The sequence below is a fragment of the Stegodyphus dumicola genome, chromosome 5 (assembly GCF_044657685.1).
Source record: "Stegodyphus dumicola isolate Sdum_Otavi_A_Nest chromosome 5, ASM4465768v1".
Taxonomy (NCBI): domain Eukaryota; kingdom Metazoa; phylum Arthropoda; class Arachnida; order Araneae; family Eresidae; genus Stegodyphus; species Stegodyphus dumicola.
Genome location: NC_140772.1, coordinates 20,003,287 through 20,027,547, shown reverse-complemented (window position 1 = coordinate 20,027,547; position 24,261 = coordinate 20,003,287). Strand labels below are relative to the sequence as shown.

The 24,261-nt window shown below is 31.5% G+C and overlaps 1 protein-coding gene across 3 annotated transcripts in view; it reads right to left on the bottom strand.

The window, feature by feature from the left end:
- Nucleotides 1-24,261, bottom strand: part of LOC118196090 (sodium/potassium/calcium exchanger Nckx30C-like) — a 326,882-nt gene that overhangs the window by 281,837 nt on the left and 20,784 nt on the right. The window contains exon 1 of one of the 3 annotated variants that reach the window (XM_035367487.2): nt 10,764-10,944. The exons of the other annotated variants lie outside the window; for them this stretch is intronic. The gene's annotated coding sequence lies outside the window, so the exon portion shown is untranslated. Of the gene's footprint in view, nt 1-10,763; nt 10,945-24,261 lie in introns of those variants that run through there. 3 annotated transcript variants of the gene reach the window in all.

Genomic DNA, 24,261 nt, shown 5'->3' with positions numbered 1-24,261 from the left:
TCCAGAGGTCCGTGGCTCGATTTCCGGCGAAGGCGTTGCTCATTTTTCATTCCTCCTGCTTCCAAAAAATACCTAATGTCTCTACATCTTGTCCATCAGCATTTTTAATCGCGATCGCTGGTATAGATTTCGTTTTACCAGGGAGTAGTTTTGCACAGTAACTGAAAACAATACATCTCCTTAAAAGTGTAATACAATTCTCTATTGGACGTTGTTGTGAATATACACATGGCTTCAGATAAGCGAGATTAATCACAATGGCATAGTATACGGTCTACAGAAAGGAGAATGCTTCTGGATTCTCTAAATGTCTGAAGAAGCTATGGTAGAAAGTGGTCCATTTATTTTGAGACATACTAATAAATTTGCAATTATTATCTCAAATAAAGAAGAAGAATAGAAATTAAAAAATAAAATCGAAATAAATTACGAAGTACTTCCACCAAATTACTTCATAGTTGTACTCCTTTCATAAGAAATCGAGGATTATTCGATACACTTCACCGCTTAGGGTGCTCTTTTCGAAAACGCTCGAGAACAAACCGTAGGACTTCATTTCAGTAGAAAATTTATGCTTAGTTACGATAAAAGTGTAAAACGTAGGAGGTGAAACGTTCCTCTACATCTGAACACACTTTTCCCATAAGAGAAAGAAGTAACAACTTCAAGAGGCTAAGAATTACTGCAATCGACAAATGACGTAAATTATATCCGCTATGGACTTGTTTTAGTCATTTCTCTGTTTTATAAGATAATGGAACTCGCGAGTGAAAGAAATCTTTCCGTCTGTTCTTTCCAGTTTGACTGTCTCCCACGCCCCCAAGAAAACAGCTTAAAATTTTAATTTCAAAAAATGAGCAATTCAAACTCTAGCGCTGAATTTCAACGCTACTGAAGCAGTGTTGCATTCCTAGCATATGTTCCCTTTTTGTTTCAGCAACTGCTCATTATGTTCATCCGCATATTTTAAATCAATACTGTATTTTTTTTTTTTTTTAATTCTTTCAGTCCCCACTACATTCTTGAAATGCTCATTATGAAATTTTGCCTGTGTTCCAAAATGCCCAGCTGCGGTAAGATAGCTTTCATGCAAGGTGGGGTTAAAGTTTCCAAAAATGGCAGAAAAAATCGGCTGGAAATCGCCCATCTGGAGACAAAATCGGCGATATATCATAGACGGAGCGAGATCATTTTACAAAGCATTCATAGCGGTTTTCCTCTAGAATATTCTGGGAGGTAGGTTAAAAGCTATATATGCTCTGCCTATACACGGAGAGTAGAAGAGTATATTGAGTTCAGTAGTAGTATCTTGAATTCAGAGATTAGCTCGAGAGCGACCGAACCGAATCGGGAGCTGTAACTTAGTGCTTTGCCGTGAAGCTGTTTCATCGTTATAACCTAATAGCCTGAAAGCGGGGTTGCTTATTGTTTTAGCGCGTTTGTCGTAGTTTTTCGACGACTGTAACGCGTTTGGAAATGTTCTGAGTAATACAGACGAATAAATTGTGTTTTAATTCTTCATCAAGTGTTGTCACCAATCACTCCAAATACACGAATCCATAGATCGCAACAATAACATATCTCAGGATATCTAACTATAAATCGTGCAAATTTATTATCATACACATTCATAAGACAGAAATAAGTTTTAAAAGCTTTCACAAACGTCTATGACTGTATATATATATATATATATATATATATATATATAAATGCATTTCTAAAATGCATTGGTTTCTAAAATTTTTCTGGAAAATTTAATTTAAAAAAAATTAATTTAATACTAGACTTTACATTGCTTATTCCTCAAAATACTTCTTTATTGGTAATTTTCCTTTTAGACCTTTAATTTTTAATTGCTAATTTCTCAAGATACCACTTTATTGGTACTTCTTTTTGAACATTCTTCACTATGCATTTACTTTTGGTTTTGACTTTTAACCTTGCCTGCATGAATGACGAAACACGAATTGAATGATTGAAGAGTTAGGTTTGGAGGCAACTTCCCCTTGATAAGTCTGTCTCCTGCCTGCTCAACAGTCATTCACTTATGCATTTTTCAAAAAATTTTTAGATTAATTTTAATTTGCTAAATTGGTGAATTTATTTTCATGGTTTAGTTTTGCACTTGATTTACTTATGCTATCTGAATTTAAATGATATTGTAGATTAGTTCGAAAATTAAATCTTTTATATGCTTGCACATTTTTTTTAATTATTCTAACTTTAAATTTGTTTTTTACGTATTTACATGTTTGTTTAAATATATATATTTATATATATATATATCACTACCAGTAGTAGTTAACTATGTGCATAGGTAGCTTTACGTATTCTGCGTAAACTCATTTTTATCAGATTTTCCGATGCTTAGCGCAATTTGATGTTAGAAATCTCCTCAGCACAGTCTTTCAAAATGTTTTCGACGGCTCATAAGTTATGTTATATGAATACGGGCTGCATGTGTATGTGTTATTCCCAGTGGCTCTTTGGGTAGCGAACGGCACGGGGGCCTGGATCAGACGGTGGGCTTCGGCGCCAGGTGGGGGGGCTCTCATGTGTAGATCTCTTCGTTTTGGTGTTGTCTCTAGACAGGGGTGGACGCGGTGCTATACCGATTAATCTAATGGTAAAGGGACAGTGCCCGCGTCCTCCGTCACTTGTCACTTGTGTATGTGTTATCCCTCCCCTTGGTAGGTATTACATCGATCGCCATCTGTGGTTCATCCTCGGCAACATTCTCATCATCTCTGTAAATATAAAACCGATTGTGTTAATGATAACCGATAAATACCTGAAGGAGTTAAGCTCCCATCCAAAGCTTTTCCTGCAAATGGCTGACCATTGAATTGAAAAAAAGTAATAAATTCTAATTCATGGAGTGTTGTTTGGGAAAACATAATTCTTTTAACTTATTTTTCAAATTTAGGCAGTCTGTGATCTAATGTAAGCTAGAATACATTTAATTCATAATATTTCGTTTAAATTATAATATTTCAATTATCAATTCTATCAAATATTGAAAAATTTCACGGTACCCCTATAGGCCACATTCGGCGCCTCAAAACGCTACTGCACTTAGTTTGGGTAGTATTGCTGTAAACTTTTATAGCATTGACAAGAAAATATTGTTATAATAAAATATACATATTAATGTCAAAAATGTGCTTAGTGGAATTTTTCCCAACGTTTTTACAAAGCTATGTTTACAATATCATGCATTTATCACACACGTAATTCGGCATGTATTGCCAATGTCCAAAACATTTCATCGCCCCATTCCCGTAACAGTTAGTCCCTATGTCATTTGATGAACAATGGCCTTCACGCTCATATGTAGTCTTCTATTTTATTTTAATAAGCTTACTTAAATTTACTGTACCACTCCGAACTGGTGACCCGTCAAGCCACTGGTCTCCGATAAGTCACAATGAAAGGTGATCAACTGTCCTGATGACTGCATTTTTAGTTGGATTTTACTGTAGTATATTAATATAGTAATATATTAATAAAAAATCTGATGTGTACACCACATGACTTCCTTGTACATAATATTAAATTATACGCATTTTTCTTGCATTTCATTTAAACTTATTATATTGAATTAAACGTACTTCGCCGACAGCGCATAAACCACAATAGAATAAATGCATTCTTTAAAATTCACTTTGCTTACCATAGCGACACTCTGGTGCTAGGTTTACTTAACAGTATTATATTTCGTTCATATTATAACTCAGAACGCACAAAATTTATATCATTTAAAGAATTATCTAATCTTTGCCACATGTTCTATTCAAATACTATAACAAAGCTAGAACGATGTATAAAAGAAATTAAGCAAAAAAAAAAAACAAAAAAGAAACAGTTTTTCACAGACGATTGAGTATTTCTCATTCAATTAATTCAGTTCTCACTTCGCGAGAAGGCAAAAATACGTAAAAACTCAAAATATCTGTATTAAAAATTACGAAGTAAATCTTAAACACTTATTTCCTCGAAAAAATTCCAGAAAGGATTAAGCATGATTTAATTCGCAATAATAAATGAAGGCGTTATTTTTGTGTTGCGAAGCTTAGTCTCTCTAGATTGGTAACAAATCTACAATTCTGCTGTTTCAAATGTAAACAAATATGTCCGCCATGTTATTTAAAACTTAACCGCACTTAAACAGCTTTTAAATTGTTGATAATTGTACAAATATTGCTTCCAGAATTACGAAAGGCATAAAAACTTTAACCAGAAGATAAAAACAACATAATTCAATCATTTTTAAAGCAAAAAATGTACAATTTACAAAAACATAAGAGTAAAGAAACTGAGATCACTGAGCCGGGTAACAGAGTGGATATATATATAAATATATTTATGTACGTTTGGTGCGCCGATTGCAACCAAAATACGAGGTGCACATCTACATGTTATAGCAGTCCTATATACAAAATTTCAACGTTCTGACGCTACTCGTTTTTGAGTTATGCGAGATATGTCCGTACGCACGTACGAACGTACATAAGTTTGTACAGACGCCACGAAAAATTCTCTTCAGAATTCATTTTAAAGCAGTTTTATAATTTTTTTGGAGGAAAAGAGTGTTTTATTCTGCCCTTACGTACAGATATCACGGAAATACATCGTTAAATTGCATTTGAAAGAAGTCAAAATGGGATATTTTCGTTGAAATATGCTGCCTGAAACTTTTCGCGATTACAATACTTCCTTTTTACTTCGTACAAGGAAGTAAAAGTAATTTATGTAGTTTTTAATATATTTAATATATGGTACTCTGTTGCATATATCTGTAATTATTTAAATCCTTTTTATTACACTGATGTGTTATTTACTCAATTATTTGTTTTGTATTTAACGCCACTTTTATTTCTTTATATGTGTGTTTGTTTCTAATATGGATATGGATATTTTGTCGATCTGAGAATGGCAACAGTCAGATTGCAAAAATAGTAAAACGACTACATCAGGAAATACAATAAGTTTAAATGAAATGCAAGAAAAAATGCGTATAATTTAATATTCCGTACAAGGAAGTTATCTGGTGTACACATCAGATTTTTTTAATTTAAAAATGCCAAACAAACGGTTACAAACAGCAGTTGCGAAAATAAATTATGTATAAAACGTTTTGTGAACACGCTGGTGATGTGAAATAATTTAACATTAGAGTCTAATATCTATCCGTACAAAGTACACATGGCAATCTATTGTCTCTGTTTAACTGTTAACACAATATGTCAACTCAAATATAAAACGCAGAACTCAGTTCAGCCACTTTTGGGAGTTTTGTAGAAACAAAAAATAATAATGTTAACTAAAACAAGTTCTCTTACAAAACTTACAAATGTAGGTGGCTCCGCTTAGTACTAAATTTCTGATTATTTACAACAACAACCTAAACCTCAAACCTAGAGATACTATAGTCGGATCTGATGTAATTGACTTCCTAAACACCTTATCATGCACAATACTTCTCCGTATCTTCTTCACAATTATTGGATGAAACCATACTGAGGCACGGTTTGTATTATTGTACTAATTATTAATTTTATTACAGTATTTACAAAATTTAATTTCGCATAACAATTATAATAAACTTTATGGTCTGAGCAAATATTATGATCATCCAAGAAGAGTAGGAGAGGGCAGAAATTGGTACTTGTCTTCTGCAGAGGTTTAAGCGAGAGAAGCTGGTGTTGGCGCAATTTCGGCTCAAGGAAATGCGATTTGGGTACTATTCGGTTTCGAAGGCCGTAAAAAAATTGCAGCGAAAATGTATGCGCAAAAGCGCCAAATCTAGCAAACGCGCCCATTTAACAGCGCGCCAAATCTAGCGTACGCGCTGATTTCAGATTGCGTAAGTTTATATAGTTCTATATTTCTTAAGACGCCATTGAAATACTAGTTTAATTTTTTAATCCTTTTTCTGATTTTAAATCCTTTTTTTGATATCCTATAGATTTAACAATTTGGGAATTGCCCGTGACGAAAGGTCGGCAATAGAATTTTGGGTAAAGTGCAGAATCACCCACTGCTTGACGCGTTTTTAAGAATTGCACACACTCGGTATCCATGTGCACATCGACCTATTTTCTCTTAAAAATAAATCCTAGAATTGCACAAAATCGGCACTGCGCACACCCTTGACTTTATCTATGTACACATTGACATATTTTCACTTAAAAAGTAAAAGAAAATTTACAAAAATCCAATTGTTTTTACCCTTGTAAAAAGCGGGAACAAATAAGTGAGCGATCTGCACTTTACCGAGAATATTTTCAAAGAAAAGGCATCTTCCATTATAGAAAATTATGTTTGAACAACCAACGAGATGAAATTATGCTTTAGCGATAAGTCGGTAGCGAAATAGCGGTGCAGGCATCCATTCAGTTATGTTTAGCAATTTTTATATAAATTATAATAATGATCTGAAATAGTTATTTACTCTTATGCTTCCATTCAGTCATGTTTTTAGCCTTTGTTATATAAATTATAATAATAAAAAAAGTATTATATGAAATTAACTTTTCATCTAAATTAAAAGATCAATCTTAAATAGTTATTTACTATTATACTTCCTTTCTTGCCGCAATTATTAGGGTTTCCGCAATTATTTTTGGTAGCAATGGCATCAACAATAGTTTGGCGATTTTTTACGGACCTCGAAACCGAATAGTACCGCGATTTGTTGCCAAATGCTATAAGCATGCACAAAAAAGAAACTGACTACGGTAAACGGTAATTCCTTCAGTATCTGCATAAATTATTTAATATATGCATATAGGAAGAATTTTATATAAGTGTGCAATTTATTACAGTATTTAATTAAATAAACTGTAAAATTTCATTCACTGTTTTATTGAATACAGTTTTGTTAACAATTTATTCAAAGAAATAATTTAACGTACCAAACGGCATGAACATACCAAAAAATTCATTTCTCACAAACCGTTTCTGGTGACCACCGTTCAGCAATTGTTGCTAATAATGCCTCATACTCCATATCACGGTGCCTCAACATTTCCAACAACCAAAGATTGCTCTTATGTAACATATAATTGCATAATTATACCAATTTTCATTAATTTTTTCGCTTGGTAAAATGCACTTTTTGGAAAAACTAAGAATCTTTTTCAGTTTATGTTTATTGAAAATAGTAAGTATAATAAGTATTTGCAGTAAAAAACTTATATCTTAAAAGCGAAAATTTTCGCTATCCGGAAAAACGTGGGTGCTACTTTGGTAGACGGTTGCACGGATTTTGGCGATTTTCCTATGGTGAGTAATACAACTTATGGTAAACCCATTGCTGGATAAGTTATTTATGGTAACCGATACTTTGTTGTCATTTTATTTTTAAAAAAATGCGTTTTATTGTGCATAAATTCCGTGTTTAAAATATTATTTATGGCTTTTAAATATTAAAAATGAATTTAATTTTGCATTTTTATTTGAAATAAAAATTTTATTTTTTATCATAATTTATGAAATTTTATGTTGTGGATGATGTAATCAATGACGTCACCTTACTTTAAAAGTAATTCGTTTTAATATATATCAATTTAATGTAATGTTTTAAACATTATTTATGGATCTTAGATATTAAAATACAATTAAAATACAATTTAATTTTGCATTTTTTTAAAAAATCATTTTATTATGTATGGATTTTTAAATAATTTTAATTCTAGCCGTGATGTAATAAGCTCTCTGATTGGTTATAGAATATTTGTGCATTAACGAGCTGTAATGAGCTCCCTGATTGGTTGCTGACAATTTGTGCATTTCCGCGTCGTTTTAAAATTTAATTCATATCTTCGAATTCCTTCAAAGATGTCTTCAAAGATGTTATCTAAATTATGATTCTGATTTTTTTGTGGTATTTATCAATAAAAAACAGGTTAAATATTAAAAAAAATGTAAGTACATATTTTCTTTTATTTTATAAATGTATACTTCAATTTTTGTTAAAAAAAATTAATACACTATTTTTAGAAATTGCTGAGATAATTATTGTCCATATGTTTTAATGTTAATTATATTCTATATAACGTATTTTAAAGTATTTGAATTTAATAATATTCTAATTCTTGTAAATGTTGGTATGATGGTTTTTAATTCGATATTCAATTTCAGTAATATTTTAATCTAATTAAACGTTGGCCCAATGTTTTTATAGCGGTGTTTTTATTCTCTTCTTTGCTATATGAAAGTAATTATAACCTTACTTTAGTATTTTATACTCATAGTAAATGTATTTATTTACACTTGCCTGCCATCTTAAAAAACGACATTTTCAACAAAAAATTAATCCATTACTTTTAACGATATTTATTTTTTTTTTTAAGTTTCGAATACTTTATGCGTAAAAACAGCTTTTTTCAAGATGGCTGACGTTTGTAAAAATCGCGCCAACAATTGCGCCAACGTAAATCGCCAAAAATCCGTGCAACCGTCTACCAAAGTAGCACCAAAACGTGAACTTCGACGACATAGGAAAAGCCGTTATCTTTTAAAATGACATTAGAAGAAACGCGCATGCTTAAATCGCTGACTGTAAGTATTTGTTTCTCGCACCTTGTTGTTGTTGTTGACTGATACTCACTTGTCAAAACCTATATTCAGCCCAAGGCCGCGAAATTCCTCGTGGCAAAGAGCGCAAGATTACGCCTGTAGTTGGCAACAGCCCTGAGCACCTTAGAGGTGACAATGCGAGGTGCTACTTTGGTAGACGGTTGCCCGGATTTTTGGCGATTTACGTTGGCGCGATTTCTACAAACGTCAGCCATCTTGAAAAACGCTGTTTTTACGCATAGTAAAGTATTCGAAACTTTAAAAAAAAAATAAATATCGTTAGAAATAATGGATTAATTTTTTTGTTGAAAATTTCGTTTTTTAAGATGGCAGGCAAGTGTAAATAAATACATTTACTATGAGTATAAAATACTAAAGTAAGGCTATTATTACTTTCATATAGCAAAGAAGAGAATAAAAACACCGCTATAAAAACATTGGGCCAACGTTTAATTGTATTAAAATATTACGTAAATTGAATATCGAATTAAAAACCATCATACCAACGTTTAAAAGAATTAAAATATTACTTAAATTAAATACTTTAAAATAAGTAAATAAGAACGCTTAGTACACTAGAGCTAAAATGACAGCAATTAGTTTATTGTTGTTAAAAAAGGAGGAATGTCTAATAATTTTCTTACCGTTACAACGGTTATTTCTTCCAACATGACCACAATATCATATACGGCCGTCTCAGAATCGGCTCTTCTAACGGTCTTCATCCGTGATCTACATTTTCGCACTTCATTGAAGAAACAATTAGCGACGTTTCCTTCAAAAATTTAAAATAAATTTCCTCCGACCCTTGTAAGAATTTATAAATAAATCTTTGATTAGGAAAGTCAGGCTGGCGAAAATAAGGTCTCAAAGGACAATTTTTTGATTCCGAAACCAAAAATTCTTGTTACTTATCAAAAACAACATTCATCTTTGAAGGAGACATTTTTGAAGGAATTCGAAGATATGAATTAAATTTTAAAATGGCGCGGTAATGCACAAATTTTCAGCAACCTATCAGGAAGCTGATTACAGCTCCTTAATGCACAAATATTCTAAAACCAATCAGAGAGCTGATTACATCACGCCTAGAATTAAAATTATTTAAATAATCATACATAATAAAATCATTTTAAAAAAGAAATGCAAAATTAAATTGTATTTTAATATTTAACAGCCATAAATAATGTTTAAAACATTAGATTAAATTTATAGATATTAAAACCAATTACTTTTAAAGTAAGGTGACATCATTGGTTACATCATCCACAATATAAAATTTCATAAAATATGATAAACAATAAAATTTTTATTTCAAATAAAAATGCAAAATTAAATTGATTTTTAACATTTAGAAGCCATAAATAATATTTAAAACACGGAATTTATGCACAATAAAACACATTATTTTTTAAATAAAATGACAACAAAGTATCGGTTACCATAAATAACTTATCCATCAATGGGTTTACCATAAGTTGTATTACTCGCCAAAAGAAAAATCGCCAACAAATCGCCAAAATCCATGCAACCGTCTACCAAAGTAGCACCATATTAAACAGTAAAACTTTTAAAAACAAACACAGTATTTCAAAATTAAATTTTAAAAAATCTGGCTACACTAAATTTGCGCTCTTATAGTTACCGAAATAAAGCCGTAGGTTTGCCACAAGAAAACATACAGCCGGAAACCACAACCAAATTAAAATCGCGCCAAATAAAAAACTCTCGCCTAGCTTGGCGCTCACCCCTATTATGGAATTTTAACCATAATAAGATTAAAAAATTTTTTTAACAAATTTATTATCAATATTCACTCATTTCTGTCGTTTTCGTGCCAAAAACGGTAATATAACGGATGTCGTAAAAAATACGACGCGCGCGTGCTGGAAGGTTTAAACTAATTATTAAAGTTAAAAAAAAATTTCGGATACGTATTGATACAATATGCTATTATATCGGATTTTGAGTCATTGATGGTATATTATGAATGAAAAGAATTACATATTTCTACTTATGATGCTCTTGATTGCAGATTATTGAGCAAAATCTGTGATGAATTTATCTAGAAATAATTGGAATGTTTAAAATTAACGAACAAAGAAAATTATAATTACTAACAGTTATCTAAAATAGCAATGTATGCAATTTAAAAGGAATTCGGTAATTGCGCTTACTTTTTTTAGAACTTTCCAAGAAGCAGCCGATGAACTTTTACGAAAACAGTTCTAATTTATTAGTTTCTTAAGGTAAACAAAACCCAATCCGAATTTTAATCTTCTTCGGTCATATTTCCGATTAAATCGTCACAGATTTCAATCTATAAGATGACAGATTTTAATAAAACATTGCAGCGAGATTGGAAATGTTTCAAACGGAACCAAACGATAGCGCATAAAGCTTTTACGAGGAAACGTGTCTATGCGAAGAAGCCTGTCTGTGTTGTAATAATGCTTCTTCTCCAAGTTATTCAAAATTTGTTTCAGAATTCTATTCTTTCATTTTTGTTTTGTTTTTTTGTTGAGATTGCCTAAGTGTAGTATTATTTCATGCATTATTTCATTTTATTTGACTGCCTCTGAAATCGTTAAAAAAGGAAAACGTTCATGAAATATTAGTTTTGAAAAACTGAAATCTTAAAATAACCATAGATAAAATAATAATAAGAGATCGCTCATTGTGAAATAAAACCTGATACTAGCCAGAAAGTTGGCAACAGCCTCACCACATGACTTCCTTGCACGGAATATTAAATTATACGTATTTTTTCTTGAATTTCATTTAAATTGATTGGATTGAATTAAATGTACTTCGTCGACAGCGCATAAACCACAATAGAATAAATGCACTCTTTAAAATTCACTATATTTGTTTACTATAACGACATTATGAATGCACAAAATTTATATCATTTGAAGAATTATCTTATCGTTGCCACATATTCTATTTAAATACTATAATAAAGCTAGAACGATGTAATGTATGAAAGAAATTAAGCAAGCAAAACAGAAAGGAAACAGTTTTTCACAGACGATTTAGTATTTCTCATTCAATTAATTCAGTTCTCACTTCCTGACAAGACAAAAATACATAAAAATTCAAAATATCTATATTAAAAATTACGAAGTAAATCTTAAACACTTATTTCCTCGAATAAATTCCAGAATGGATTAAACATGTTTTCATTCGCAATAATAAATGAATGCGTTATCTTTGTTGTTGCGAAGCTACTAAGTCTCTCTAGATTGGCAACAAATCTACTATTCTGCTGTTTCAAATGTAAGCAAATATGTCCGTCATGTTATTTAAAACTTAACCGCACATAAACAGCTTTAAAATTGTTGATAATTGTACAATTATTGCTTCCAGATTTACGAAATTCATAAAAACTTTAACCGGAATATAAGAACAACATAATTCAATCATTTTTAAAGCAAAAAATGCACAACTTACAAACATATAATAGTAAAGAAACTAAGATCACTGAACCGGTTAACAGAATGAATATGTATATATATATATATATATTTATATATGTTTGGTGCGGCCGATTGCAACCAAAATACGAGGTGCACATCTACATGTTATAGCAGTCCTATATACAAAATTTCAACGTTCTGAGGCTACTCGTTTTTGAGTTATGCGAGATACGTACGTACGTACATACGTTCGTACACACGCCACAAAACATTCTCTTCAGAATTCATTTTAAAGGAGTTTTATAATTCTTTTGGAGGAAAAGAGTCTTTTATTCTGTCCTTACGTACAGATGTCACGCAAAAACATCGTTAAATTGCATTCGATAGTGGTCAAAATGGATATTTTAGTTGAAATATGATGCCTGAAAGTTTTCGCGATTACAGTACTACCTTTGTACTTCGTACAAGGGAGTAAAAAAGGAAGAAGAGGAAAATTAATATAATTAAAAAAAAGAAAAAAAATCTAGCTTTTTGGTCAGAAATTTCTAAGACTTATTTAGCTCTAAAAAGTTTTTCAAGCTTAAAAGCTTATTCCAGATGTTGGGTACTGTGTTCTGTTTTTGAGAATATAAAATGTTACATATAAAAAAACATTCATAATACTGTTGACGCTCATTACCATTTGAATAATTAAAAAAATATGAATAATTGATATCTACCTCTTTAATCACAGATTATGGCTTAGAAAAATATAATTCTGTTTCAGTGGTAACAGATTTCGAGCCGAAACCTGTCTGGAGAATTGCCAGATCCTTAAGAACCAAAAGGGCTCGATAAGTGGGTCCTCTTGAACATCATGGACACACTCACTTCGCTTAAAAATAAGTGTCCGAAGAAGTACATAACACTTCATAACCTAGAAAGTGGATTTTTCTGCATTTAATACGCACTGAATTTTTGTAATGCGACAAATATATACCACAGTAAAAATACTTGCCCACAGAAATTTCTGAGCGCCTTTATTTTTACAAATGTTAATTCTAGATATACAATTCCAGGTACAAAAATATATGAAGAAAGGCAAACATTCGCGTTTTAGCATTTTTACTTCCTTGTACGAAGTAAAAAGGAAGTATTGTAATCACGAAAAGTTTCAGGCAGCATATTTCAACGAAAATATCGCATTTTGACCTCTTTCAAATGCAAATTAACGATGTATTACATTTCTGTATGTAAGGACAAAATAAAACACTCTTTTCCTCCAAAAAAATTATAAAACTGCTTTAAAATGAATTCTGAAGAGAATTTTACGTGGCGTCTGTACGAACGTATGTACGTACGTATCTCGCATAACTCAAAAACGAGTAGCCTCAGAACGTTGAAATTTTGTATATAGGACTGCTATAACATGTAGATGTGCACCTCGTATTCTGGTTGCAATCGGCCGCACCAAACGTATATTATATTTATATATATATATCCACTCTGTTACCCGGCTCAGTGATTTCAGTTTCTTTACTCTTATATGTTTGTAAATTTCACATTTTTTGCTTTAAAAATGATTGAATTATGTTGTTCTTATCTTCCGGTTAAGGTTTTTATGCCTTTAGTAAATCTGTATGCAATATTTTTAGAATTATCAACAATTTTAAAATTGTTTAAGTGCCGCTAAGCCTAATAATGTTTTTGATGGCGGCCATTGCTCTTGTTTACATTTGAAGCAGCAGGATAGCGGATTTGTTGCCAATCTAGAGAAAATTAGCTTCGCAACAACAAAGATAACGCCTTCATTTATTATTTAAATCATGCTTAATCCTTTCTGGAGTTTTTTGGAGGAAATAAGCGTTTAAGATTTACTTTTTAATACAGATATTTTGAGTTTTTATGTACTTTTGCCTTGTCGCGAAGTGAAAACTGAATTAATTGAATGAGAAATACTCACTCGTCTGTGAAAAACTGTTTCTTTTTTGTTTTGTTTGCTTCATTTCTTTTATACATAGTTCTAGCTTTATTATAGTATTTGAATAGAACATGTGGCAACGATTAGAAAATTCTTTAAATGATATAAATTTTGTGCATTCTGAGTTATAATATGAACGAAATATAATTCTGTTAAGTAAACCTAGCGCCAGAGTGTCGCTATGGTAAACAAGGTGAATTTTAAAGAATGCATTTATTCTGTTGTGGTTTATGCGCTGTCGGCGAAGTAGGTTTAATTCAATCTAATAAGTTTAAATGAAATGCAAGAAAAAATGCGTATAATTTAATTTTCCGTACAAGGAAGTCATGTGGTGTACACATCAGGTTTTTTAATTTAAAAATTCAATTTTGTAAAAATTACGAAATTAAACTTTTAATATCATCTTCCGTTTTTATTCTAGCACAAAATGTGGAACACTCCTATGACAAAAATAGACTGAGATATTTAATTTTAAAAAATATGACATCCTGTTCAAGCCTAGTAGAGAGATTGAAAAAAGAACTATTAGAATGTGTACGTAACTAAGAATGAAGTATCATTTGAGAAAAATGTTGATAATATTAATAAATTAACTGATTACAAATTGTTTCAACAAGTAAAACTTGTTTAGAGAATCTTATAGAACTCGTGTTCTAGAATAAAATGGCAGATTTTCCTAAACCTCAGCGGATTTGAAGTGAAGCGATAGATGAATTCTTTTACACCAGCGTAAAAGAACTGAACTGAAGAAACAGTTTTTGTTTTCGACTCCCGACTGTATGCGCGAGTCTGCGACGCAGTAATGATGGATATGATGACTTTAAATGTATAATGTATTTTGCTATTAATTAAATGGTATTTAATCGTTAACAGATCTTTTAATGATTTATTTCAACAACTCGACAGTTGTTAAGCATCGGCTAGATGCGTAATAGCCCCTTTAGAATATTCGATCCTAAAAGCAGCCTTTAATATCGATATATAACCAGCTCGTAACGTTTTTGCATACATTTAAAATGAAAAACATTTTTATTCAAATAACTTTTTTAAACTTATATCATAATAAAACTACATCATAATGCTCATAGCGCAATTTTATCATTTGAAAACTTGTAAATTATCTGTGTGAAAATTTTTTTAGAGGATCAAATACAACAAAATTATAAATTAAAGTATGTTACACACTAGTAAATCGCAAAGAATATCTCTGAATAACATTAAGGAGGAGGAAAAAAAACCTACTTCAAGTTACCCTAATTTATTTTTTAACTGACTGCTCAAAAAACACCAGAAAGATGTCAGTTAAAATTTTAACGCAAAATACGTAATTAAATATCTCGGTCAATTTTTGTTGTAATGAGAGTCAAATCTTTTGTGTTTTACTTTTTTAAATAAGTATAAAAGTTTACTAATATAACTGGGGGGACCATAAGGAAACACTAGATTTCATAATTTTCATGCAACTGATTTTTCCTTCACGTTTTAAAATGCCATAAGATGAACTTAAAACCTTTTTTAAACCATTTTTAACATACCTATGATCAACGCTTACGAAATTAAAAGGCCGCGTATGTATTTTTATGGATACGGTGTATATTAAGAAGGGAATAATGTATTTGATTTGCTCTATATGTTTTATTTGTGCGTTAGTATATCTCTATGCTCTAATATGCACATTTTTCCTCTGCATATAAATTACTATGTCGAAATTGTGTTTCAGATACTGATTCAGAATATAACTTTCATTAAGCTAGCGACAATAGACTAAAGCTCGACTCTTACGCAATATCATGTTTCAACACACAAGTCTGAAATTCTTGAAAAGAGCTTTCTGCAATCAGTATAAGCGGAAAGCCAATTCACTTCAAAAGTGATATGTATGCAAATATCAACCCTATGACGTCAGAGGATATGTCACATGGACCTTATAAGAAATAGACTAACCCAAACGGGTTTTCTCCCTCGTCTGAAGCGTTGCCAGCTGTCACCTTGATCACATCCGGAGGAGTAGGGACGACTTGCAGAAATTTAACATTGCTTGCCTATTGCAGCGTGTATAATTGTCAAGAAAAAGCTGGTTGTAGAGCCTCATTTCACAAATTAGAATTTCTACATATTTTTATTTTTGAAATTGAGATCGATTTTTAAAAATTTAGCATATTTATCGAGCATAATTAACGTTCCAAATAATTATAAAGCTATTGCATGCTTTCAGGACTGGATATCTTTTTAGCTTTTCCTATGCTGTAAGGAAATTAGTAACTACTTCTTTTTAGAAAATAATATTTCAAATCTGAACTAATAGAAAATTTCCAACAAGCAATTTTCTCTTGCAATTTTTATGCTTTTTATTGGCGTAAATAAGTAAGAAATACTAAAATATTTAAAAACAAATTTTTGAAAGTTGTGTTTAAAATTCTAAATTGTGCTGCTTTTTTTAAATTATCGATGAGTATTATAGCACAATTTCTATAAAGGAATTTTATTTCAATTATATTTCATAATACATCATAGTGATAAACACTTTTGACTCCTTAATTTTTATACACTTAATATTAAAATTGTATTTAACAGTAATAATTAATTTTGCTTGTATTTTATAGTGATTATTTTTTTAATTTATTTTTAGTTCTGCATAAGATTTTTTTTATTTGCTGTTAATTTAATTTATTAGCCCAAAGGGCCAGTAACCTAGAACGGCTGTTAGTTTCGAAGTGGTATTTTGCGCTATTTTACTATAAATGTCCGTGTCTCCTTGCAAATTGTTGTTACCAAATATTATCGCCCTGTATTATATGTAAGGAAATTAAATAATGAAGATTCTGCGTGAATACATGTATGTTTCTCGCACTGTTACAAAAACGACGGTATCTGGAGCCATCAAATTTTAAATAATGTAATCCTCCACCTGAACTTGGGCATCTGGACGGCCAAATTTCGAATTTGTTTTAATCTATTTCATATTTTGTAAAACTTTAATGAATTTTTTATTAACAAACTCAACGTGTTCAGAGCGAACACTGTACGGAAAATAACAGTTTTATGTCCAGTGCGGAAATTCTAAAGATATGCTGTTTTCAAATGTATGTGGTTTACGGGCGAAGAACATGATATTCAATAAATGTAGGTAACACACTAAACATTAAAAAAAGGTTCCTTTTGGGCGTAATATAAAATCTGAGTACTTCTAGATTTTATTTTATTTTTTTTTCTTCATTACGCTCAGAAAATTTCTCCGAATTTTATGAATTATTAAAATAACTAATCCACTTTAATGTTAATAATTTAATGATCATATAATCAAATAAATATGATCGTTTTGTAATGTTATTATAGTTTGGAAAATCACTGCCTGAAAATGTTCGTTAAATTTTAAAAAAAAAATTATCAGATCTTGTTTAATTTTACCTTATTTATTTCAAAGCATCGCGTACTATCAATCTTATTTAATTTTACTTTATTTTACGCAAAATTAAGTTCATAAATTTTGTGCTTAGAGTTTTTACCGTTTTACCGAAGTAAAGATGTACAAAATGTACAAGAGTTATGCGTAAAAAAAATGGGCGAAATGCAGTAAAAAGTGCTTTAATGAGATATGTTAAATCCTATTTGGAAAAAACTGTGGCTTTTATAATCTCATCACTATACAACGTATCACATTTAAGGTATGTGCCTACATACGGAGCACTTTTTTTTAAATACATAAAATTTTAATTAAATACACATGTTTTTGGGTAAGATGGGATATAAAACTATGAATTTAAATGGGATTTTATAGAACTTTTTATTATTTTTTTAAATATAGGCAATATTTGGTAAAATTTTAGGGAAAATTTTCATTTACGCAAGATCTCCTGTAATAGATTCTAATGAATATACTTCAATAATCTTTACACAGTACATAAATAACATACTTACCTGTGTTCTGTAGCAAAAGATGTGCTGTACTTATAAAACGTTTTGAAATATTCAAAACTTGGTACAAAAACTCAAAATTAAAACAAAAAATGGTCTTTCTTCAAATTTCTATCAATAAAATCAATAAATAAATACAAAGAGGTCCGATTTTGCTACAGAACACAGCTAAAGATGAATAAAACATTTTGGCAAAATTTCATTTCAATATTCTAAATACATTTTGAGAAATTAACGTAATCGCAATCAAAAGTAACGAAAAACACAATTTCTCAGAAAACGCATTTAAAGATTTTAATACAGCACAAAAAATTTTGTAGCCACTTTAGACCTTTAAAACTCGCCGTATTTGTATATTAGGCCTTCTTTTACTTCCTTCTTAACTAATTTTGACTTTCTTTTAGCATTTTTCTGGATAACTTTGTTGCTTGTAGAGAATGGCGTTTAGATTTCTGAATTCGCCATTTGTCTATTCCCATGTAGCTTTCAAGCATAATGGGATTAATTTCAATTTCTATATACCTGAAAATAGGTAAAAGTCCTGAATATCTTGAATTAAATAGTAATACAGCAATATGGGCACCTAAAAGCAATGTTTTCAGTTGGACAAAAGTTTCTTTAGGTAAAATAGCTCTGAAAAGGTTATTAAAACACTCATTATTGTTTTGAGTCTTCCCATGTAGGCATTTTATCAGAAACGTGTCCCACAGTGAAAGATGTGTTGCTTTTACAGCTTTTATATTGTTTAATAATTAAAAAATAGTCGTTTAAATTTATTGTTTACATTTTTACGACCATTTAAATGCCAACTTCCGGCATCCAAAAATTCACTTCCGGTTTATTTTTTATACTATAACTTTGCTTCTCGTTATCGTAAAAACAAAAATAAAGCATTTTTGGAAACCTAAATGTATGGCCTATAAAATGAATAAATAAAAAAATTTTCACCAAAACGACGAATTTAGGGTAGGCACATGCCTTAATAATTAAAAAGAGTTATGTGATACAAACGCCAAAGGTTTCAGTGTTAAAGTAAACCAGATCGTCCCTACTCTTTCTTGCCGACATGTAGGTGACGCGCGCCCCGACCACTGGGTTAGTCTATCTCTTATAAAGTCCATGGTATGTCAGGACACGCAAAACGCGAGTCAACGCGCGCAGTGCAAGGCAACGTAAAATGAAGAACGGAAAGCGCATTGTCAGGCATTCTTCTGCAAGTGAAAGTGAAATTGTACACTGCGGGGGAAAAACTGATTACGCTCAAAAGGTACTTTTTTAACGTTTTGTGTGTTACCTTATTAAATATCATGTTCTTCACACTTAACCCTAAAATTCAATTCAACATCAACATCGCAAAATAATTTTAAAAGGGCATATCTTAAGAATTTCCGATGCGCAGTCTCGCGCGCTAGAGATAAAAATGTTCTTTTTTTTTTTTAGTCCAAAGGGATTTCAGTCCCGAAGGACTATTGCTTTCGTTTTGGCATTTTGCGTCGGACTCATAAACGTCGGTTCACTTTTCAAACTGTTGCCACAAAATGTTAGAGTCCTGCATTATATTTGAAGAAATTAAATAATGAAAAATCTGCATAAATGATTGTCTATTTCTCGCATTGTGATAAAACAATGGTACATAGAGCCATCGAATTTTGAATGACGAAATCCTACTGCGAATATGGGCATCTGAAATCCCAAATTTGGAATTTGTTTTATTATAGATTTTATATTTTGTAAAACTTTAACGAATTTTTGATTTACAAACTCAATGCTTTAAAAGCGAGAAATGGCAACGTTATATAGAAAAAAAATACTTTTATCTCCAGCTCGCGAGACTGTGTATATCGGAAATTCTAAAGATATGCTTAATTTAACATTATTTTGCGATATTGCTCTTGAACTGAATTTTATGGTTTAAGTGCAAAGAACATGATATTTAATAAATAAAGGTAACACTCAAAACGTTAAAAAAACGCCCCTTTGGACGTAATTTAAAATCCGAAAAATTTCAGATTTTTTTTTTTTTTTTTTTTTTTTTTTTTGTACAGAGTTGCCATTTCCCGCTTTGAAATCATTGAGTTTCTTAATAAAAAAACTCATACATGCTTGCCAAAATAGGAAATAGATAATAAAACAAATTCCCAATTTGGGCTTCTAGATGCCTATATTCGGGTGGAAACCAACGTTATTCAAATTGGATTGCTCTAGGTACCGTTGTTTTATCACAATCCACATACACACATTTATGCAGATTCTTCCTTATTTAATTTCTTTAAATATAGTACAGGGAGATACATATTTGGTGGCAACAATTTGAAATGCGAAACGTCGTTTAATATTATATTAATTATAATATATTTAATCTTTAATTTATCGACTTCCCATATAGCCAGATCTTAGAGTATAGCTATTTCGCAAAAATCATGAATTTATCTTCCAATTTCAATCAAACAGCTTCATCAAACTGACCGATTTAACGCACATCGTAGTAATTGCATTCTTTCTTTTATCCTTCTAATAAAATATGTAGTTACTCCAAATTAAAAATTCATGTTTTGTTTGAAATACATTTCACATAATTTTAATAAGTACATTCAGTTGAGAATATTTGTTGGCAACGAGTTTAGTATTGAAAAGAACTCAAAGAACTGAACAACTCAACTCAGCAGAGCCATGCAAAATCTCAACCTTCTACAACCGAAGTTCAATAAATAATTCAGTTAATTCCTATTATTACGAAGTGAAACCCTTCTTTGAAATTAACAAAACAGAAAAAAAAAAGCGCTTGCATGAAACAGCCTATGAGAAATGAACGTGGCGGTGGTGGATGTGGTGGGAGCTGAAAGAAGCAGAGCTACTTTAGTATTTATGATCAAACCAAGAAAGTTTTTTCCCCCGGAGTTGCTAACGTGGGTGATATTACTGAAATGCAGTGAAAATTCCTCCGCAGGGAATTGTGGGAGATTATTGTGCTCTGGTTGAGTATGAAACGTTTGAGAAGGGAGTGTATTCCTTTTTTTCCCCTTCAGCTCCTTAATAATCGACTTTCTTCCACCATTTCATTTAGAAGTGGTTCGCTAATTCTTCACATGTATAGTCTTGCAAGGATATTCATTGAAGAAATGTGGGAAAAGAAGTGCAAATAAACCTCGCTTAACGCGAATCCGATGTGCGCCATTAGCAATTAGCGTGATTTAATAAAATATGATATAACTCTTTAAGCTAGTAAATACTCAGTTAATACTTTCAATATTTTAAAGAAAATGTAATGTTTTCAATAAACATGCAAAATCACATTCTGGCAAAACAAAACCCGTAGACTAGATTATGCTTTGGAAATTTGGCCTATCAGAGGCCAAGCGCTAAACCGCTTTTCATTAAATATCATGTTCTTCGCACCGAAATCATAAAATTCAATTCAATAGCAATATCACAAAATAATTTAAAAAGAGCATATCTTTAGAGTTTCTGATACACAGTCTGGTGCCCTAGAAATAAAAACGTTTTTTCTTTTCCCGTATAGTGTTGCCATTGCTCGCTTTGAAATCGTTGAGTTTCTTAATCAAAAACTCCTAAATGCTTAGCAAAATATGAAATAAATAAAACAAATTCAAAATTCCAAATTTGGGCTTCCAGATGCCCATATTCGAGAGGAGACTTACGCTATTCAAACACCGTGTACTACACACTCTAGATACCGTTGTTTTATCACAATGCGAAAAACATACATACATTTATGCAGATTCTTGATTATCTAATTTCTTTAAATATAATATAAGGAGAAAATATTTGGTTGCAACAATATGAAAACTGAAACGCCAAAAATTGCCAAAACGAAATTAACAGCCCTTCTGACCTAACGCCCCTTTGGGATACAAATTAGTTTATTTGAAGAGAAAAACAATTTTGAAAGTGATGACATGACAGCATTTTTTTGAATCAATGTTCTATACAAATAAATTGCACCATTTTTTTAAATTGATATTTGAGGAAGTAATGTTTGCTGACTAGTTTGTTAGCATGAAAACAAATAATACCTAATTTGTCTATTTTAAAACAAGCAATGGTCCTCAAACTTAATTGAATCAGGTAATCGATAAAACGGCAGTTTTTTAAGAGAAATTCTCCCAATCCTCCGTAAGTAGTAAGCGGCCGTAACCGCGTGGCGGATGTGACGTCACAGAAAAGGTGCGTGGCCGTCGCCATCTTGGATCACATGACAACCAGAAGTAAATGAAATGACGTCATGTATAGTTTCGTTTTTACCGTGTGGCAACGAAAATATGTTTTCAAAGTTTTTATTTTTTGTGGCAATGACCTATTTTTTTTTTTTTTTCAAGTTTTATTTGTTGTGACAACGAACTTATTTTTTTAGTTTGTGGAAACGATTTCATGAACCACGTGCTTGGCATGACATTACCAGTTTCTTATTTGATCATGTTATCTTGCAAAATGGCGTCTGCCGTATCACGGTTTCGTATGCCTCCGCTTAGGTGTACGGATACATTTTTTGTAGGCCAATCACATTCCCTGAAAAATGACCTCACCGCCTCTTAACCGATCACCATTCAGATGGAATAAAGAGTTCCTACACGATATAAAGCTATCCCGAGAAACATTCAGGATTTCTTTCGTTGCTGTAGCCCAGTCTACGCACCTTTTTTGCTTAGACAACCGTCTATCATTCTTCATAAGATTTTTGATTCTTCACCGCCTTGAGCATGGATCAGCCACGAAACAACAGCGCTACATATGTAAGTAACTTTTTTTTTTTTTTTTGAAAAATACTGTTTTTACAATTTTAATTTTTTTAATATTTTTTTAGTTCTAATCTGTGCTTAATTTGAGTTTACTTTTCCAGATGGAAAATTTGTTTGAGAAAGAAACTATGCCTTTGAATAATAAAGTGCTAAGCACTGAAGCCTTATTCGAACCGAAGATATCCCTTGAAGCACAAGAAGCAACCCATTTCGAGAAAAAGTATGCATTTGAGAAGTTTAAGTTTATATTGTATGTGACTCCATTTTTATGTATGTTATTGGTATATTGCCTGATTTATTTTTTTTCAGCGCAAAAGACATTTTATTGAAGATATTTTTCCAGAGGAGCTCATTCGTATGGCAAGGTCTTTGTGGGATCCACCATTTACAAGAGAAAAGTTACTGTGCACATCCAACAATATGTCAAATATGATAAAGCTTACTATCTGACAGGATGTGGAGTGAATTTTGAGCCATGGTGTTTGAATGTTCTCGCAACCAACATAACAGTGTAAGAACAAGTTCTGCTTACACACAATCCAAGAACTTTGTGGTCAACGTATAAGGATTCCCACTTCACTTTGAAACAACTCTCTCCTAAAGGAGATTAGCCTCAGTAAGACCGCGCATTGGGAAGAACTGATGGTAAACTTTAGCCATATCAGTGATATTGTCACCAACCTCGTTTATCAAAACATGAACTTTTGTGAAGCTTACGAAAGCGTATCTGAAGAACCTATAAATGAGGAAAATCTTCCAGAATCCTTCGACATTTCTATGGGAAGAGTATATCTCTAAATCATTCTAAAGACATCGCTTGAAGAACTTCTTGAACAACAAGAAGAATTGAAATATCCCAAACTCGAAGACTGTGAAGAACTCATTTATAAAACAGAATTCCGTTGCTATGAGGTTAAATGCTGTTGACATCGCTAAAGAATTTTACGGAAATATTTGGTATGAAGAATCCTATTTCATGGTAACGAAAAATGCTCACTACATTACCAAGGTCTTTTTGAAATGTGTGTGCCAAGCCTTTCCAAAGCACTTTTGGTTGGTTAATATTTTAAGGGCACTTCATGTTCATGTTCAATGTACACTTACAAATACCCAAACCTTCTCAGGGATTCGAACACAGGCCAAAATATACGGCAAACAGAAAGGCTAACTGTTATATTAATCAGGTTATTTTTTAACTAATATTTTATTTATTATATTAAAATCTGTCCTACACACCTAATGCCTCATCTACTCCAACAGAATATGTAAATGAAAAGAGTTTTAAGTAGTAGTAACTATCTAAAACAGAGAAAGAGAGATATATCATCTTAAAGTGTCTGTAATTAAACTCTTCTACTGTTGTCCAGCGTGAATAGTATCTCTACCAGTTAGTGATCTTCCTCTGTTTAAAAATTTCTTTTAGTGGTAGCCGTGCAAATATAGCCGGGCCAGATACTAGAATCTGAAGTGAAACTTCAGTTGTAAATGAGCTCATTCCGTGTTGTCTGTCATTACCGCGAAAAGTAGTGATAAATTAAGTTGGGTTGTTTTATTTCAGAACTCATAGCCGAATCCAAAATAAATCTGCAGTAGTTTTATGTCTGTTGTATTTACTTAGTGTTCT